General features: G+C 40.3%; 1 long non-coding RNA gene across 1 annotated transcript in view; it reads right to left on the bottom strand.

Moving 5' to 3' along the window:
• Nucleotides 1–822: 822 nt before the first annotated feature.
• LOC311089706 overlaps nucleotides 823–14,246 on the bottom strand; it is a 37,019-nt gene continuing 23,595 nt past the window's right edge. The window contains exons 2-3 of the long non-coding RNA XR_014607746.1: nucleotides 1,204–1,658; nucleotides 823–1,095 (exon numbers count right to left, since the gene is read on the bottom strand). This is a non-coding gene — a long non-coding RNA (uncharacterized lncRNA). The remainder of the gene's footprint in view (nucleotides 1,096–1,203; nucleotides 1,659–14,246) is intronic.

Below are 14,246 nucleotides of genomic sequence, written 5' to 3' on the forward strand. Positions count from 1 at the left end.
CCAAATGCAAGAGCTTTGGAGAAGACTTCTTTACAGAGGTACTTAACAAATCACTCATGAGAGCCACGGACATTCTTTGGAGCTTCCATAACTAAAACTTTCTCACAAACACAGAAAATAAGGGTAAAGAGGCTGATCCCACTGAGTGTGTGGATTGGGTATTTTTCTTTTGATGTGAAGAACTGGGACAGCATTGCAGAACCGGCCCAGATGTAGTGTCTATGCATGCTTGAGAAAATGCAAGTTGGCATAACTGTGTTCGTGTACGAGCGAACAACTCAAGAGATTTCTTTATTTGGGTTTAGCTGAAAGATATCAAAAATGGATATCAAACCCCATTTGCTCAAGTCAGGGGAGATCAAGACAGTCAGTGAAGTCACTTTAAATGTGTATCCCAGGTTTTCCACGGGGCATTGAATAGCATTAAAAAATCATTTTGGATTTTTCAAAAATGAAGGCCTTAAATGAAATTAAAAACCATTTTACGTCTCTAAATTGGATTTACATACACCATATACATCTTAAAGACGCTTATTTTATCTTCTATTAACATCTGAAAGGAAAATCGTCGATAAGTATCGCAGATGAGCATAAAAAACATGAAATAGACATCTGAGTGAGTGATGTTTGTGTCCTATTGTGTAGGAGAATTTACTGTTGTCAACACTGCTTATATTACATGATATCTACATAAAATAACTAAACATACGTTATTTTTATTTGTGCATTGGTATTGTTGATAAATTGAGGAACATTTATGTTGCATAAAAAGTGGGTTAACACATCAGCATCAACCTCAACATGTAAATGTTGATTGAGGTCATGAATCACAGAGGTAACGTGAATCTTGTCTGGATGTTACAGGAACAGATGAGGAGAGTGGCTCATGAAGGCTTTGAGTGAGTATACTACAGAAATGAATGAAAAAAAAATCTATTTAAATCTTAAGTTGTAGTTTATTTTAATTATTGTAATTTCACAGAGTTATTACAGCACTTCTGATTCTTGATTTCTGTGCATTTGCTGCAGAGCTTTTGTGGTGGAGCACAGGATGCAAGGCAGGGTGACGGCGGCATTTGTGGGGGGAAGGAAAACCTGAAATAAAAAGTAAGATAATTTTGTTACTTGTAATACGAAATCAAATGACATTGTGCTGTTAACATGTTTTTTATTATGTTTTGTGCATTTTTGTAGGATTCTGACATTTCTGCAGACTGGTATATCATCATCACTGAGGATGAGGAGCCCAGAGCTGAATCCTGGAAATGGTGCCATGGATGAGACCCTCCATCACTCCACCGGCCCTTATTGTCTCAGATTGTGAAGCACAGCGCAGGACGCAACAACCTCAGGCACGGCTCACCTCTGGCCGTGAAGAAAATAGAGCACCAATGTGTTTTCAGCATGTTAAAGGCTTGCTCTACTATGCTTCTCTCACGGGAGTGTTTGCTGTTGAGACGAGTCTCACAGGTTCTGTACAGGCTGTATAAGGTGGTGAGGGAGACGGTGCACTCAGGCAAAGATAGCCTCGATGTCCCTTTCCCATCCATGATCAGATCCCAGTCTGACTGCAGCAATGAGGGACATGATGGACAGCAGAGACAGGTGAAGGTGGGAACGGTGGTCAGCTGATTCATCAGAATAAAGCTGAAGAATGCCTGTAAATGTTTGATTGTTAGAACAATAATTATGAATAAAGCTTTGTGTCATGTGTTGTTGACTTGTATGTATATATATATATATATATATATATATATATATATATATATATGAAGAGTTCAGATGCAAAAGCCTCTAAGTGCCATCTGAAATTTTCTTCTAGAATGATCATTTTTATAAAGCTTGTATATTTAAGTTAAGTCATTTCACTTAAATGACAATTAATAGGTAATTTGCATTGCCATTTAAGTGAAATTATTGAACTTAAATATACGAGCTTGATAAAAATGATCATTCTAGAAGAAAATTTCAGATGGCACTTAGAGGCTTTTGCATCTGAACTCTTCATATATATATATATATAGTGATGGTTATTTTTTTTTAATCTTTTACTCATTTATTGTTGTCAGTAAATAAAATATAATTCATTTCATTAAATAATGCATTAATTCATTGCTTGACTGAAAATTGAGATGTGTTCACTGCAATTATCTAGTGTAGTCATGCATAGCTATGTCATATGACAAAACAAATTACATTTGGCTTGTTTTACTAAAATATATAATTTTCAGTAAAAAAAAAAAAAAAGTAATATTAAGTATTGGTCAGCATTTATCATTATTATTGTGCATAAGTTTTGGGGTGGGCTAGCAAAACAATTCATTTTGGGGTAATCTTAATTTTTAAGAAGTGATGCTTACATTATCCAAGAATAAAATCAACAGTTTTCTCCAAAGGCGAGATCTTCCCACAGCTGTCCGACGTCTCCTTTGTACAGACACTACAAACGCTGAGGAAAACTATTCTACGTAGGGCTGTCGAGTTACTGATGTTAGTGCACCTGTTGCTCATATTATTTTGTTATTGCAGAACTTATAGTTACATAAAGATCAGGGAAAGATAATTGTATCTTTAACAATGAACAATCATAATGACAAAAACAGAAAGATCATGGGTTTGTGTACATCAAAATATGAGATTATATACACGGGGAAAAAGCACAATGACTAGGTTAAATATCTTTGAATAATTCATCATAATACATAAAGAAAATGCATTTTTGTTTGCCATTTATAAGCCTGAGGGATAAAACGAGAGTTAAATTCAACAAGAAAAAGAGGAAAACAATGGAGATTTGAGCGACTTTTGCTTGTGGGCGAACATTTTTGCATATAAAATGAAGAAATTTAACAACATATTCAAGAGATGATGATTTGGGGGTTTCGTAATAAAAAAATAATATCTTTAAGGATCAAACTGTGGGTCACATTAGTGGGTTAAAAATATAAGAACTTAAATCAACCCATAATTTATTGGTTATACTACAATCACAAAATAAATGGGCAGCTGTTTCTTCAAGACCACAAAATGAGCAAGTTTCATCAATATCAATATATTTACAGATAGATGAATTAAACCTGTCGCTCATATCTTTTAAGTTGTTGCGCTTGCGATAACATCGTAGGTCACATGATAACGTCAACATGAGGTGATTGGCAATGCACAGGTGATAGACATGACTAATTAGAACAATCATGGAACACTAGCGGTGCGTCCCAATTCGCATACTATCCATCCTAAATAGTATTCGAAAACAGAATTAGTACGTCCCAAATCGTAGTATGTTGAAATGAGGGTTCCAAAGATACCCGGATGGTCTACTATTTCCGGTCAGAATCCGAAGTGCAGATCGATGCGCACTATAACGGCTAATATTGCCCAACCCATCATGCGTTGGACGAGGATTCGGTTAGAACTACTGAAAAGTGTTTTTTTTTAAAAAACTACAGACATGGAGGACGCGCAAGTCCGGCGGTTATGTAGAGAGGTTTAGATAAAGGGATTTGAGTGATTAATTATCAGTATCTAACCTGATGAAAATTTATTTATTCAATGTTGTCCACATTATATTGCATCTGCAGGAGCATTGTGAACTTTTGTGAAGATACGTTTAGCCATTAACTTTTAAATGCATCATTATATTCAAATTGCAAACACATGAGGAGAGTCTCCGCATGAAAGACCCACGACTGGCAGAACAACGTGCAGCCTCATTTCTCTCTGAAACGGTAAGAAATTAAATTAGATTGAATGGAGGATTTCTGTGACAAGACGATTGACGGCAGTTTACGGTGACAGGACGCACGCAACAGATCTGTCCGTTAAGATGACGAATTAGTGTGTCCCAAAGCTTGCCTACTCTTTTGCTACACACTCAAAAGTATGTACTTTTTCTTCACAAAAAGAGTACATACTTTTAGGGCATAGTATAAGTAGGCGAATTGGGACGCAGCATAGGACACAGGACTGAACCAAAAACAAAATGAAGGGGGGAAACACAGATCATACATGTAACAATTGGCCTAGTTTTGATTTTAATAAGGAAAAATATGTTTGTTGTAAATTTTAACCAGTAGATGGAAAATAAGCTAATGTGCACTATAAAAATCTAAAAACACTTTGGATACTAAGGTAGCCTATGTTGAATTGTGGAGCAGATAAAATACATAGGCCTATAATTTATAATTTTTACTCATCCTTCTCATAAAAAAATATTAAATGTGTTTTTTATATTTGTATTCATAAAATTTTATATTTTATTGATATTTTATATCTTTTTGAGCATGTTGTACATATAATATGTGATATATTATGTGATAATGTGTTATGTTGTAAGTCACCCAACCAATATTTTTTGAGAAAGTAACCTCTTCAGCAACTACTACTACCACCACAAACACCATAACTGCTTAGTGACCAGTCGAGCTGCTGCCGTAGGAAAACCAAGCGACCTTCGAGCACTATTATAGTTAAAAGAGATCATGTGTATTTGATAGCAGTAGAAATTACACAAACAGAAACGTTTTTTTTTTTTTTTTGGTATGTCTAGCATTCAACATCTAGTTGATTGGTACGTTATTGTTAAATCAATTTTGAAATATCTGCAAATAAGTTTTCATCCTGAGCCATTTCTAATTCAGTTTAGAGTGAAGGTTTATTTAAATGATGTAGATCTCAAATATCTAATATTATCATCATTGTATCACTGTCAAATTGAATGGTTACAATTCATATATATATATATATATATATATATATATATATATATATATATATATATAATATTGTCTCGGTTAGTGGTGTAACCTTCGTTCCCTGAAGAGGGAACGGAGATGTTACCGTCAACTGACTGACACAGTGGGATTTCACCTGGGAGCCCAATCACCTTCAAGTGGTAACAAAACAAGCCAATGGACATTGGCGAGTGAGATTTGCATGGCAAGCTACTCCCCCGGACATACGGGTATTTAAGCTTGTGTGCAACTCACTCATTCAGGTTTGTGCTGAGGAGCCGAGACGGGGGTCCCGGCTATTCAGCGGTGGTACAGGGTTGCGGCAGGGAATGAGAATTACACCAGTAACCGAGACATTCCCTATCAGTCAGTAACGTTCAATGTTACGTCAACTGGCTTACACAGTGGGGTCTCTATGTAAAGCGTCACAGCCTCTGACCCTTCTCAGCGCCCTGTGTCGCTGGGACCTCCGAAACTGATGGGACAGAAGGGCAGAACTTTCCAAGCGGAAGGTTGATAGCTGCTGTTCCTTACTGTTTACCCTATATAGCCAAGACTGGTTGGACTGAGGAAGTGTGCTGAGTCCAGATAGAAAGTGCCGTAACGAGACCACGTCCTGCCCGTAGGGAGATAAAATGTGGATATGAAGACCTCCGATGCAAAAGCCTCTAAAAGCCACCTATGTCAAAAATGAGATAATAATATTGAGTGAATGCTCTCCACACATAGTACTCACTAAATCCCAGCCTCAGTCCATTCAGAAATGTCAGTACTTAGATAGAAACCTATACATAGGAGTCTGATAAAAATGTTAATATTAAAGAAAAACGTTAGACGGACTTAGAGGCTTTTGCATCTATAGTCTTCATACGTACATATGGACTGACCCATGGGGAAGTGCTACATATGGAATATCTCTACGGTGGGTCCTGCCCAGACAGGGATGAAACCATTACCAACACAGAGAAGGAGCAGAGTGGAATCTGCTCAGGGAAAGACACAGGTTTACCGACAGGGAAACTGTACCGTGGAAGAATACACATATGGGATTACTGAGAGGGAGCACAACAGCATCTAGCCCAGTACAGGGGCTGAACGACTGTGCATGCATCTCGATTACTGGGCCTGGCGTCGGATGTCTCAAAACCACAATCAAGACCTGCTCTTCATCCTCCCTGACCTTGCACACTGTTTGTGTGAGCAGGCTTACTGGGGGAAATGCATAGTTGCGTAAAGTCCCAGGGGCCAGCTGTGTGCCAGTGTATCCTTGCCGAGGGTCCCTTCGGTCAGGGAATAAAACAATGGGAAGACTCCAGAAAGGAGAACAGGTCTACATGCATGTCTCCAAAACTTCTCCATATCAGCTGGACCACCTGGGGATGGAGTCTACATTCCCCCAGGAGCGTGAGCTGCCGTGAGAGCATATCGGCTGCACGATTGAGCTCGCCCAGAATGTAAATGGCACGGTGCGACCTGAGCCGCTATATATATATATATGATATAGGTGTGTGTGTGTGTGTTCTCGGAAAACTGAGAACAAGGGAAAACTAAAAAGATGGCAAAGGCAGACAAAATGGGAACTGCACACAATGACATTTAATCCAAAACTGAATATAACTATTACAACAACAAGGTTTTTGTTAACATTAGTTAACTACATTAGTTAAAATGAACTAACAATGACAAATACTTTAGCATTTATTAATGTTAGTTAATGTTAATTTCATCATTTACTACCACATTAAAATAAAGAGTTGTATCTGTTAGCCTATATTTCATGACCTGAGCTAACATAAACTAACAGTTGCATTTTATTAATTATTTATTAATGTTAACACAGATAATCATTGTTAGTTAATGTTAGGCACTGCATTAAATAATGTTAACAAATGGAACCTAATTGCAAAGTTTGTTTGTTTGTTTTATGGGGGTTTTGTGAACTATAATAACCCTGATGGAAGTTAGCAACTGTGATGATATGACTCCACAAAAGCAATTCCAAATATCTGTACTCACTTTATAGTGAATGATTTGACAGGCCAGCGCAGCTGTTAATCCACAAAAAAAACACTGTAATTTACATTTATTTAACCGATTGTTACAAGCTGGTGATTTTTCAAAACTCAATGTGTCCAGTGTCTTCTGGGCTCAGAGCTACTGGTGGGCACTTTGTAGCATGCAGCTGTGAGGAATGGCAGATGAAGCCATCTCTCTGACAGTTTGGCAGGACCGTATGTAAAAGGGGCTGTTTTTCATTGTGTTCCTGTCAGTGTACCGCCCTCCAACACAGAACCTATACATCAGACTCCCACTATGAGCCACAGATCTTACACCCAGCTGATGAACGTCTGTATGTGCCTCAGTTTAAAGAGAATACTGACTTACTGCTGAGGAACCCTGACTAGCACATCATCTGTTAGTTTCTCCAACAACTGTCTCATGAAAAGGACTTCAGCTCAGGCTGAACATTTATACATATTTTGTAAAATATAAAAGATCCAAAGACAAAACGTTGTGATCTTTAGTAAAACTACGATTTTTCAGGGTGTGTGTTATGTATATAGTAGTCACGTTAAACCTGTTTTGACTAACTTCTGCTACTTTTCAAATTACTTGTGTGTATAGATGTGTTTTCTTTTTGGTCCCAGGCCCAGGTGTTCAAGGTAAACCTCGCTCCCCTGATCTCAAGAGGTGCTCTAGCGACTGACGCTAGAGACTGTGGTCTTATAATATATAATATATAATATATATATTGCATCAGCATATGAGGGCTCTTTCACACTTGGTTCGATTGCCTGTTCTGAACCCGAGTTCGATTGCTGCCCCCTCCCCCTGCCCCCAATGGACTGTGTTCACAGTATATTATTTGTATCCGAACCGCGGTACACTTGCGTCATCAAGCTGCAGCTGGCGCGTAATCGTGTTGCTTGGTAACCACTATGAATGAAAATGTCAGCATTTTATGTGTGTTTTCCAGTTGCGTTTTCATGTTTTCGTCAGCCCATACATCTAACAAGGTTTCAATTTGTTCTGATGACCAAAGTAAACCCTTTCCACTCATCTTGAAAGTGACGCGTGTGCAACTGACGACTACATTATACGGCATCAATAGCGGTTCACTTCCGCGATTTGGTACGATTGCGTTCATATCAGCAGCGAACCGTATTGGAGTTCACATGAACTGTACACCAGACCACCCTTTTTAAGCGGACTCGAGTACGGTTCGTGGGTGCGCACCCGAGTTCGGAAGACAGCATTCACATCATCCAAATGAACCGAACTCTGACGTCATTCGAACCCGGGTGCGCACCAAAAGTGCTAGTGTGAAAGTGCCTTGAGAGTCAAATTGTACGACTACAAGGACTCATCTCAAGATCACTCGTTTAACAGTTCAAATAGATCAATCAAGAATACAAAATTACTGAAAATATTTAAATCAGAAATGTCAGAATCAGAATGCTTAGCTCATGCATAATAAAAAGTCAGTAAAAAATAACACGTTGAACAATGTTCTCTAACCCGGCAACGTTTTTCAATTGGATTGCTGTTTATTCACTTTAGCATGCAGTGTGAAGTATTTCACTCAGTTCCCTGACCATTCCGATTCGATTTCAGCAAGTGAAGAACAAATTTATACTCATGTGCATTGTGTATTTTGCACGTTATCGTCTCTGACAGACAGCATGTTGACGCCGTCTCCCTTTTTTTGGAAAGTGATGCATTCAAAACATCCGCTAGTGTGGGTTTCCCAGAAAATGCGCATACTCGCTGGATCTCTACTTCTTGTGAATAGTACCGTGTATTGTGCATGTTATTTTTTGACAGACACTTTTGACAGATCATAAGGTAGTAATTATTTCTTTCTTATGATTCCCATTTGTGTGTTATGTCACTGTTTTTAGTTCTAATACTCCAACCAACAGCCAGCTTAAGTTTTTAACGGACATGATAACATGCGTAAGGTGTGAACTATTATTGATTTTTGGGCAGTTAAAAAACATGCTGAAGACTTTCTAAATGCTTTTTGCATAGTTCATTATACCTATTTTACGGAATGAATTTATTACTTAAATAAATTACATGTTACTCAGAGACTGACATGTTTGGCTTGTCAAACTTTTGACTTTTGACAATTAAAATGTGTAACATTTCTTGATCATGAGTAAATATGGAAATGGCATTGGCTGATATGCTGCATGATTTCAATATAGAATTTCATTTTCCCAGTGCCTCTGTGCTAGACTACTGACTTGAAATGAAACTCACCCTATTTGACACATTGTATCTGGTACTGTATGTGAATGGTGGAGCATTATGGTTATGAATGGCTTGTGGCTCATAAAGCTCCTCTAGGTCACACTGTGTGAGACAGGAAGTTAGCTGTCATATGAATAGCGGCGTGATGGATTGCTTTGTAGATTATTCTGAACCTTTTTGAAGGAGTCTAGGAGACCCAAACAGCTCTGAGAGTCTTTTTAGCGATTGAGAGTTGTGATGTGACCTCTTACTGTACATCTTATGCTACCAGTATTTTGACCTTGGAAAAAGTTACATTAAAGCTGTATTTGACAGAAAGCTGAGAGCAGATTAGGCATGCACTTGAGTCTAAATGATCTAGCATAGCTCAGGCCATGAGGACGGCCAGTAAATTATTAATAAACTTTATCTCATTCAAACTCTGTTGCGGAGGCTTATTGAAATGCGCTGACCATAACAAAAGAAAACTTGCAGACTCAGTGTGTCGGCTGCCTGAAGTTCAATATTTAGCAAAGTTTGATTAACTCTATAGGACAGTCAGAATATTAAGAAGTGAAATAGATTAAAACTGCATCTGAAGAAACTGTAGATTGTTGATCATGGATCTCAAGAACAATCAGATCCATGTAAAATGTTGTTCCTGTCTCAACTTGTAGAACATAGTGCTAGCAATGGGATTGTTTATCTTTGCATGGAACACAGAAAATTACCTGAGATAATTTATTGTAAAATACATCAATTTAAGGTTTTAAAATCCTGAAAAAGACAAATCTAGGTGTAGAGGACCATAACAAGGCCATCCTTTCAGAGATGGGATCATTTCATAGGCTTATGCAGTTTTGATCATGATCTAAGAGTAATTGGATTAACTAAAGTATCATTTGTGTTCTAGTGAAGGTTGGACCCGGACAAATCTACTTGAGACCTCATTAGCCCCTATGCTCCTCTTTACTTTGTGTTAGACATGAAATGCAAGAGTTCTTCAGGCTTCTGAGGACAAATGAACATGCAAATAGTTTAGAACATGCAAAAAATTCATTGTATTATTTATACACATTAATTGTTTGATGTATTTTAAATATATATTTGCATATAAATATAATAAATATTAACAAATCATTTATTTGAATTCATGTGCTTTAAATCAGGCTATCTTCATGCTGAAGTCTGAAAGACAAATACTGTACATTTTAAATGAGTATATTTATTAGTTACACTTTATTTTAAGGTATCTTTGTTACACTGTAATTATACATGTAAGTACTGAGTAAAATTAAATAACTACATGTACTTACTATCGGGTTAGGATTAGTGCTTGATTTAGGGTTAGTTGCATGTAATTACAGTATGCATAATTTAGGACGTAGGAAGGGGGATCCCTAAAGTGGCATAGATGTTTAGTGAAACCATTTCACTTTGAAATATCAACTAGTTTCAACGAAGCACTTGGGTCTGCATTTGAGAGATGTGCTAGACTCCCACCTGCGCACGCATAAACACCCATACACATGCTCATTAGTATGTTCTTTGTTGCTCTTGACATGTCAGCTGCAGCTCAGTGACTGTCTGAGCACCTAAAACAATCCATCAATTGCCGCTCTCCAGTGATCTTGTCGTAAGACATTGTCAGCCACAGATATAAAGCACTGAGCATGCTAACTAGCTCTGAATGGAATCAACCACATCCCACAATTTCTCAGTGACAGATACACCGCTTTAATCCCCCCTCTCTGCCACCTGTCTCCCTGAAGCCTGTCACTTTTCCTTTCCACCACCATCATCACTGGAGTAAACTGGGATCTGTTGCACACAGGTGTGTGTACTGTCAACAGTTTTTTTTGTTTAGGCATTCAAATAGAAACATATGAGACAGAATTATATACTGTATATAATACACTACTGTTCAAATGTTTGTTGTCAGTAAGTCATTTCTTTTTGTTAAATAAATTAATACTTTTATCTAGCAAGAACACATTAAATTTATCATAAATGACAGTAAAGACATTACTTATAATTATTTTGTAGGACTGTGCATATGAAGAGTGTACAAAGAAAAAAACTTTAGCAACAGTGTGAAAGTGAATAGCATATAACAGGCACAATAAACATACATATCGGTAAAATATGAGTCACATGACAAAAAAATTCCCCATCATTTTCGAATGCCTTCGTTTTCACAGTTCTCACTACAAAGTAAAAAAAGCAACAACATAGTTTTCAAATTTATCCACTTGGGAGTGTGTTCTCAAAAAGCTTTGTCTTTGTTGACAAAAACTCTGGATACGTCTACATTAATCCAGATAGATTTGAAAATGAGTTTTTGTTGCAAAATGCTCTCCGTCCACATTAGCGTTTTCCAAAAGTTTCTCATCCACACTGAAACGTCAGAAAACGCAACATTCATCTTACAGCGCATGCGTAAACCCTCATAAAAGCTCACTGAGATGATACAGACAGAACAAGACATAATAAAGTTATCACGCAATTCTTTTGGCAGGATACTTTTATTTAGCAATATCTCACCATTCACCATGTTTTGCCGCAGCACTGAAAATGCGAGTGAATTTTCTGTCGTCTTTGCAGGACTGTGATATGAAGAGTGTACAAAGTAACAAATTTTAGCAAATGAGTGAAAGTGAATAGCACATAATAGGCACAATACCGGTATAAACATGAATATCTATGGGTTCAATATGCGTCACATTACTAAACTTACATCATCTTTTTCAAATACCTTGTTTTCACAGTCCACACTACAACGCGGAAACGTTCTCGGTTACTATCGTAACCTTGGTTTCCTGAGAGTAAGGGAAAGAGAATTGTGTAGCTATACGCTTATGGGAAAACTCCTTTTCTCGAGAATATTGAAGCCTTTGTTTTAAAACGCAGTGCAGCTGCACAGCAAGCACAGAGCAGAGCTGACTAGTGCACTCATTTTCTGTGCTGCGGGAACTGCACAAACCTATGGCGAAGCGGCTGATGTGCGCAAACCAATCCAACGCCTCACGCCAGGTTGGCGTGTGCCCATAGAAGGAGGTGTTTGGCCATGGTGTACAGGTCCTGAGACCACCCTGGCGATTTATATAGAATACCACTGACATGTTGTCCATCCGGACCAAGACATGGTGTCCTGCCAGGTTTGGGTGGAAGGCTTTTAGGGCCAGAAAAAACGCTCTCATTTCGAGGCAGTTGATATGTAGGCTTTTCTCCGGGCTCGACCAGAGGCCGGAGACGAGCCTGCCCTCAAACAGAGCCCCCCAACCTAGGTTGGAGGCATCTGTTGAAATCACCTTCCTCCTCGAGACCACACCCATGTTTAAACCCGACTGGTACCAGTCGGCGACTTTCCAAGGAGCTAGGGCTTTGATACAGCCATGGTTCACTTTGATGCGTAAGTGGCCAGAATGCCACGCATGGGCCGGTACTCTGAGTTTTAGCCAGCACTGCAGGGGACGCATATGCAGTAGGCCCAGTTGGATTACTGACTTTGCTGAGGCCATAAGGCCCAGAACCCTCTGAAACGTTCTGAGGGGCGTGTAAGAGCCCACCCTGAACGAAGCCGCTAGCTTTTGAATGGAGAGAGTGCGGTCTGGCGTGAGCCACGCTCTCATCCAACTCGAGTCGATAACTGTACCCAGAAAGGTTATACTTTGGCTGGGGGACAATACACTCTTGGAAAAGTTGATCCTGAGCCCAAGGCATTCCAAATGGCTGAGAAGCCAGGATCTGTGGGTCAGTAATTCGGTCTCTGATTGGGCCAGAATGAGCCATTTGCCTCAAAGGATTGGGCCTGAGGCCGCCATCCTTTTTCGGGACGAGGAAGTAACAGCTGTAAAAGCCTGACTCGCTGGGGAAGTGTCTCGGCAACTCCTTTCACTAATAGATTTGACACTTCGGTGCGAAGGACGTGAACCACGTCACTTCTCACCGTTATCTCGACCACGGCATGAAAGCGCGAAGGCCTGTGAGTAAATTGGAGCGAGTAACCTCGTTTTATTATATTCATTACCCATTCTGACACATCGGGGATGGCTGCCCAGGACTCGCCCTGATTGGATAGGGGTTGAATAAAGTCTATAAATGGGGACCCGGCCACCCAGGTGTTGTGAGTTAGAAAAGTGCACTTTTTGTGCTCTATTTGGGTCACTGTTAAAACAGCGTTTGTTTGCAGGGGTGCAAGTATTGTGACAGGCCCATTGACTGCAGTATGAACATCTCCAGCTGCCTGAGCTAAAGAGGGGGCTGGGAGAAGTGTGTGAGCTCTTTTTGAGGGTGGTCCGGCCACAGCAAGACTTAACCTCTCCCTTTTCCTTCCTGTCGTGCAACTAGGAAGGCTTCCGAGGCTCAGGGTCCAACACAATCTTGGGTCGGGGCCCCTGACACTCCGGGAATGAGTAGTGCTTTGCTAGCTGTGGGCGCCGATGGGTTTCAGCCACTGGGCGGGGCTGAGAAACTGGTGGCGCTGGCTTTGCTGACTGAGGGGGCGACGCTTTCTTGGGGTGGTCCAAAGCCGAACTGGAGCGTTTTGGTATGGCCTGCGATGCCTTCTGTGCTTCGGTTAAGTGCTCGTAGAAGCCTTTTGCTGCAGGACCGAAGAGGCCAGTGTTGGAGATTAGAGAGTCCAGAAATGCAGTCCTGTCTGCGTCTTTAATCTCCATCAAGTTTAGCCAGAGGTGGTGCTCTAGCACAACCAAACTGGCCATACTCCTTCCAATCGCCTGGGCGGTGGTCTTAGTGGCACACAGGGCTAAATCAGTGGCACTGCGCAGGTCCCTAAAAGCCTCGGGGTCTGGTCCAGACTCGTCCATGGAGTGGAGGAGTTTGGCCTGGAACACCTGGAGGAATGCCATGGTGTACAGGGCCGATGCAGCATGGCCAGCGGAGGTGTAGGCTCGGCCAGCAAGACCTGAGGTGGTTCTGCAGGGTTTAGATGGATGAGCCGCCTTGGATCTCCATCCGATAGCGGTGGGCGGGCAGAGGTGCACGGCCACCGCTTCCTCTAGGGGGGGGCAGCTTCTCATATCCTTTTTCCTCAGCGCTGTCAATGGTAGAGAGCGTTGCGGAGGTGGATGTTTTCAGGCAGGCCAAATAGGAGGTGAGCCATGACTTAGTGAGTTTGTCGTGAAACTCAGGAAAGCGCTGGTCTTTGACGAGGGGCCTGATGGCGCCCCAGCAGGAACCACTCATCGAGCCGGCTCTTGGCAGGCTACTGAGGCGAAGAACAATCGAGCCTGAGGTCTTCAACGGCTCTAGTGA

The sequence above is a fragment of the Abramis brama genome (genome assembly GCF_963993115.1).
Source record: "Abramis brama genome assembly, chromosome: 9".
In the NCBI taxonomy this organism is placed as follows: domain Eukaryota; kingdom Metazoa; phylum Chordata; class Actinopteri; order Cypriniformes; family Leuciscidae; genus Abramis; species Abramis brama.